Here is a 6,973-nt window from a genome sequence, read left to right as displayed (position 1 = left end):
GTAAGTAAAGATTCTCGGATTCAAGGCATATTTATAGACTATTTGGCACTGTTTCTGAAAAGGGTTGCAACCTTTCAGAAATAGCCATAGCTGTTGGAACAGGTGGGAATATTTCAACAGAAATATTGCGGGAAAACAAAAAACGTATTTAAAATAATCCGGGAAAGAAAACGGACCGGACCGGGTTGCATTGCGGGTCCTGGGTTAATCCGGATTGAATTTTCGTTAATTAATTAAACAATTGAAAAGAATTTTGTCCAAAAAGATTAATCAATCAATCGATCTTTGACCGAAGCTGAGCCGAGCGAGCGACGGCGACAACAGCGCGAGGCTTGCCTTCTTCTCAACTCTTTAAGAGTTAGAAGAAGAGCAATTGTATATATACCCATCAAAAGTTTTTTCTTCCTCCAATATGGGACAATGTCCCTTTGCCAAGGAGAGAAACTCAAATATTTCATTTTCTCTCTATTTTTCATTCACCCTCCTTAAGCTACACCAAGCTTAAAAGCCCAACAATCTCCCACATGAATGGGGAATGGCTATAAAATAAATGAATGCACGGATGCGTGTGTGTTTTACATGCAAGAATTAATTGCATCTGGATAAGTAGGTTTTCCTTTGAAATTTCTGTAGTGAACTTATATCGGATATACTCGATCAATCGGTAGATTTGATATCTTTGAACCGTCGAGCTTTGTTGTATACCTAGACAACATAAGTCACACAATTAACCCTTAACAATCTATGGTTCTCATGGTTGTGTTCGTTTCAGCCATGAACACCGTCTGGTTTCATGAGTGCTTAGAGAATGGACCTTTACTTTCATTCCCCTTGAAGCGGATTACACTTCACACTCACATAGGTGATTTATAAACGTGTAATCCTATAGACACTCTATCTGGTCATATCCTGCCAGACTTAGCAAATCATTAAAAAGCTTTAAGCTTTATTGACTCATCAAAAAGCCTTAATGCTTTACCTCGATTTCTAAACATTGTCTTCATCGCGAGAATGGGTTGAGTTATTTGACGATGTTATACCGTTATTCATAACTTTGTTTGATCTCTTTGAACCTAGCTCTTGGGATCTCCAGTCTACTAGGTAGATGTCATGACCCAATTTCACCTAAAGGTAGTGATGACGCCCAACACTACAACTAGGGAAGCCAACTAATACGTTAAACATATATAAATTATTTGCGGAAAAATTTTCTAAGATTTTTTTTATTTTTCTAGAAATATTAACGAAATTTGAAAAGATACTGATTAAATTAAATCCAAGAAAATAATACAAATTCCGAATTCTACCAATGTGTGTGCCAAGACCGGTGTCACAAGGGTATGAGGATCTAGTAGATTATACAAAACTCCAAATACCGTCTGAAATAAAAATAGACAGAACAAAAATGCAAGAAGAGGCACTGGTAGTTGCAGAACGGCTCAGAAAGGCAGCTCACCATTATGCCTCTGGATAACGTGGATGTGCGATGATAGGTCATCCATTAGTGTCTGTCTCAAATCCTGCACAAAAGGTGCAGCAAGTGTAGTATGAGTACGTAAACAACGTGTACCCAGTAAGTATCAAGCCTAATCTCGAAGTGGTAGAGACGAGATGACCGACTTTGACACTCACTAAGAGTCAATAATAATAAATAAATAAAAATAGCAATATCTAGATCAACATGATTTATATAATTTACAATGATTTTCTTTAACCAGTAGAAATAATTAAATTCCTTTAATTCCAATAAATTTTTAATTTATCAGTTAGCCTCATTTACAGGAATAACAATAATTTCCTTAACAAGCATAGATAATAGTTCTTTAAATTTCAAAGATCTCCAATTTATCAATTAGCTTCATTTACAGCAATAACAATAATTTTCTTAACAAGCATAGATAATAGTTCTTTAAATTTCAAAGATCTCCAATTTATCAATTAGCTTCACAAGCTGCAATAAACTATCAAGTATCGTGTAATTATTATTATTAGGCACGATTTCTGTCGAGGTCGTACGGCCCGATCCAGAGTGTCGTGTACATTACCGAGGGACATGCGGCGCGATCCATAGATGCATCTATCCTGCCGAGGCGTTCGGCCCGCTCCACAAGAAAGGAGGACATTTTCTTATATACCTCCGAAAAGAGAGTATATTTATTATAAGATCAATTCAAGAGAATGAACAATTTCTTTTAATAATTAATTAATTTAAACAGAAAATTAAGCATATGAGATTTTCATCTTTAATATTATTCCCTAACAATTCACAATATATATCAAATAATTTGATTAAATAAAGAATATAATTTACACAAGTAATTCATGCTTTGAGTCCTAAACTACTCGGACTTTAGCATTAATAGTAGCTACAAACGAACTCTCGTCACCCCGTGTGTACGTAGCCCCCCACAATTACCTCAATTTGCTCCAATTTAATCCACTAGAAGACCTTTTCTACGATTATCCAACTCTGTCTGGCTTGAATCTAACCAAAATAATTCGATACAATCACTAAAAATTATAGAAATTAATTCCATAAAAAATACTATATTTTCAATAAAGATCCGAAGTTAATTAAAATTTTGTCTGTGGGGCCCACGTATTGGAATCCGGCGAAAGTTATGAAATCTGACAACCCATTCAATTACGAGTCCAACCATACTAGTTTCACTCAAATCCGACTCCAGATCGATATCGAAATTTCAAAAATTCGTTTCTATGAGATTTTAAAAAATTTCCAAATTTCAATCTCAAAACACTAATTAAATGGTGAAAACAATGATATATTAGTGTATATTGACCAAATCCGAGTTAAAATCACTTACCCCAATGTATTTTCCTTAAAAATCTATCAAAAATCGCCTCTACTCAAGCTCTGATTTGTTAAAAATGGCGAATGGGACGAATGCCCTCTTTTATAATTCTGTCCAGGCAGCCCTCGATCATGACCTCGATCCTCGGCCTCGATTATGGTTCGATCGTTGTCCTCGATCATGGCCTCGATCATGGCTTGGATCATGGACTAGATCCTCGACTTCGGTCGTGTCTTCGATCATGGCCTCGATCTTGGGCTAGATCTTGGGCTCGATCACGAGCCCAAGATTTCCAGCATAAGAGAAAAATTGCAGCAGTTGTTTTAAGTCCAACTTTTGATCCGTTAACCATCCGAAACTCACCCGAGGCCCTCGAAACCTCAACCAAATATTCCAACAAGTTCTAAAACATCATACGAACTTATTTGAAACCTCAAATCACATAAAACGACGCTAAAACTATGAATTATGCTTCAATTCAAGCTTAATGAAACTTAAAATTTCCAACTAATATATTCGATGTCGAAACCTATCAAATCAAGTCTGATTGACCTCAAATTTTTGCACACAAGTCATAAATGACATAACGGAGCTATGAAAATTTTTGGAACTGGATTCTGACCCCGATATCAAAAAGTCAACTCCCCGGTCAAACTTCCAAACTTAAATTCTTGTTTTAGCCATTTCAAGCCTAATTTAACTACGCACTTCCAAATAAAATTCCGAACACGCTCCTAAGTCCAAAATCACCATAGAGAGCTGTTGGAATCGTCAAAATTCTATTCCGGGATCATTTTCTCAAAATGTTGATCGAAGTCAAACTTGGCATTTTAAAGCCAACTTAAGGAACCAAATGTTCCGATTTCAACCCAAACACTTTCAAATCCCGAACCAACCATCCCCACAAATCATAAATCATTAAAAGCACATACGGGAAGTTTTATTTTAGGGAACGTGGTTCTAAAAGTCAAAATGACCATTTGGATCATTACATTCTCCACCTCTTAAACAAACGTTCGTCCTCGAATGGGTTTAGAATTATACCTGAAGTGCTGAATAAGTGTAGATATCTGCTCCGCATATTTTCCTCCGCCTCTCAAGTCGCTTCTTCGACTGATTGGTCCTTCCACTGGACTTTTACTGCAGAAATCCTCTTGGACCTCAACTGGCGAACCTGTTTATCAACAATGGCAAATGGTTGTTCTTCATAGCCCAAACTATTATCTAGCTGAACTGTGCTGAAGCCTAACACATGTGATAGGTCGGCATGATACTTCTAGAGCATAGGAAAACCAGATGAACTCCCGATAGACTGAGAGGCAATGCAAGCTCATAAGCAATCTCCCCAACTCGTCTCAACACCTCAAATGGGCCTATAAACCTTGGGCTCAATTTCCCCTTTTCCCAAATCTCATGATTCCCTTCATCGGCGAAACTTTCAAAAGAACTTTTTCACCCACCATAAATGATAAATCACGCACTTTCTGATCCGCGTAACTCTTCTGTCTGCACTGAGCTGTATAAAGTCACTCCTGAATCAACTTTACATTTCTCAAGGCATCCTTTACCAAATCAGTACCATATAACTTAGCCTCACCGGGCTCAAACCACCCGATGGGCGAACGACATCGCCGACCATATAAAGCCTCAAATTGAGCCATCTCGATGCTGGATTGGTAACTGTTATTATAAGCAAACTCGTACAAAGGCAAGAAATGATCCCACTGACCTCCAAAGGCAAGAAATGATCATACAACACATGCAAGAACTCGGCTGGGCTCTGAAATATCTAGTCGCATAAGTCTGTTGGCCAAGGATCGAATATCTAAAGCTAATGGCCTCTCATCTGCTGAAATGAAAGCCAACTACCAATACTCTCCGCCTTTCTACTCAAGGCGTCTACAACCACATTTGCTTTGCCCGGATGATATAGGATAGTAATATCATAATCTTTCAGCAATTCCAACCATCTGCGCTGCCTCAAATTTAGGTCCCTCTGCTTGAACAAATGCTACAAACTGCGATGATCAGTGTAAACTTCACAAGACACCCTATAAAGATAATTCCTCCAAATCTTAAGAGCGTGAACAATCGCAGCTAACTCCAAATCATGCACTGGATAATTCTTCTCATGGGGCTTCAGGTGACGTGAAGCATGTCCTTCCTGCATCAATACACAACCCAAGCCAAAGCGTGAAGCGTCATAATACAATGTATACATCCCCGAACCGGAAGGCAGCACTAACACTGGTGCAGTAGTCAATAATGTCTTGAGCTTATGAAAGCTCGCCTCACAATCATCGGACCATCAGAACGGAGCACCCTTCTGGGTTAATTTGGTCAAAGGTGCTGCAATAGATGAAAAACCTTCCACGAATCGACGATAATAACCTACTAAACCCAGAAAACTCCTGATCTCAATCGTCGAAGTGGGACAATGCCAATTCTGAACTGCCTCAATCTTTTTGGGATCAACCTTAATACCCTCGCTAGATACAATATGCCCCAAAAATGCTACAAACTCTAGCCAGAACTCATATTTGGAGAACTTAGCATATAGCTTTTGTTCCCGCAATGCCTGAAGCACCACTCTCATATGCTGCTCGTGCTCCTTCTTACTACGCGAGTAGATCAAGATGTCATCAATGAAGACAATGACAAACGAATCAATATATGGCCTGAATACCCTGTTTATCAAATCCATAAACGTTGTCGGGGCGTTAGTTAAACCGAAGGATATTACCAGAAACTCATAATGACTATATCTAGTCCGGAAAGCAGTCTTCGGAACATCCGAATCTCGAATCTTCTACTAATGGTAACCCGACCTCAAGTCGATCTTAGAGAACACCCTAGCACTCTGCAACTGGTCAAAGAGATCATCAATATGCTGCAACGGGTACTTGTTCTTAATAGTGACTTTGTTCAATTGACGATAATCAATACACATCCGCATTGTTCCATCCTTCTTTTTCACAAATAATACCGGTGCACTCCAAGGCGATACACTCGGTCTGACGAACCCTTTGGCTAGTAACTCCTCAAGTTGTTCTTTCAATTCTTTCAGAGTCATGCGATACGCTGGGATAGATATAGGCTGGGTATTTGGAGCCAAGTCAATATAGAAATCAATATCACGATCAGGTGGCATACCTAGAAGATCTAAAGGAAATACATCGGAGAACTCCCGAACTACAATCACTGAATCAATAGCCGGAGTCTCTGCAGTAGTATCCCGAACATAGACTAGATAAGCCAAACAACCCTTCTCAACCATGTGTTGAGCCTTTATAAAAGAAATAACTTGATTAAATAAACTAACAAACGAACCCTTCCACTCCAGCCTAGACAACGCTGGAATAGCCAAGGTAACAGTCTTGGCATGACAATCTAGAATAGCATGATATGGAGATAACCAATCCATGCCCAGAATAATTTCAAAGTTGGTCATCTCAAGAAGTAGAAGATTTGCTCTAGTTTCATAACCACAGAATGTAATAATACAGGACCGGTAGATCTGATTCACAATAACAGAATCGCCCACAAGAGTGGACACATAAACAGGAGTACTCAAGGACTCACGAGAAACACCCAGGAATGAAGCAAATAGAGATGACACATATGAATATGTAGATCTTGGATCAAATAATACTGAGGCATCTTTGCCGCAAAACAGAAATAATATATGTAATCACGACATCTGATGCCTCTGCATCTGGTCTGACCGGAAAAGTATAGAACCGAGCTGGAGCGCCAACTGGCTGGCCTCCGCCTGGCTGACCTCCACCTCTAGGACGGCCCCTACCCACCTGTCCTCCACCTCTTGGTGGTCGAACAACTGGTGGAGCAACTGGTTTGGTAATCATAGGCTGTTGACCCTGTTGCACTAGTTTACCCTGAAGCCTGGGGTAGAATCTCTATATGTGACTGGGGTCCCCACACTCGTAACAACTTTTCAGTACGATGGGCTACTGACTAAGAGTCTGGCTCTTTGGTAATTAAATACCCACTGGGAGGACCCTGAATAGCTGATGGGCGATAAGAACTCTCTGGTATTACACTGAGATAGGGTCGCACTGGAGCACCTCGAGGAGGCGGTGGTGCTGGATATGGGGGCCTACTGGACTACCCTTTCACGAACTGACCTCTGCCCCCAGATG

Source organism: Nicotiana tomentosiformis, chromosome 5 (assembly GCF_000390325.3).
Source record: "Nicotiana tomentosiformis chromosome 5, ASM39032v3, whole genome shotgun sequence".
Taxonomy (NCBI): Eukaryota; Viridiplantae; Streptophyta; class Magnoliopsida; order Solanales; family Solanaceae; genus Nicotiana; species Nicotiana tomentosiformis.
This window is presented reverse-complemented; position numbering follows the sequence as displayed.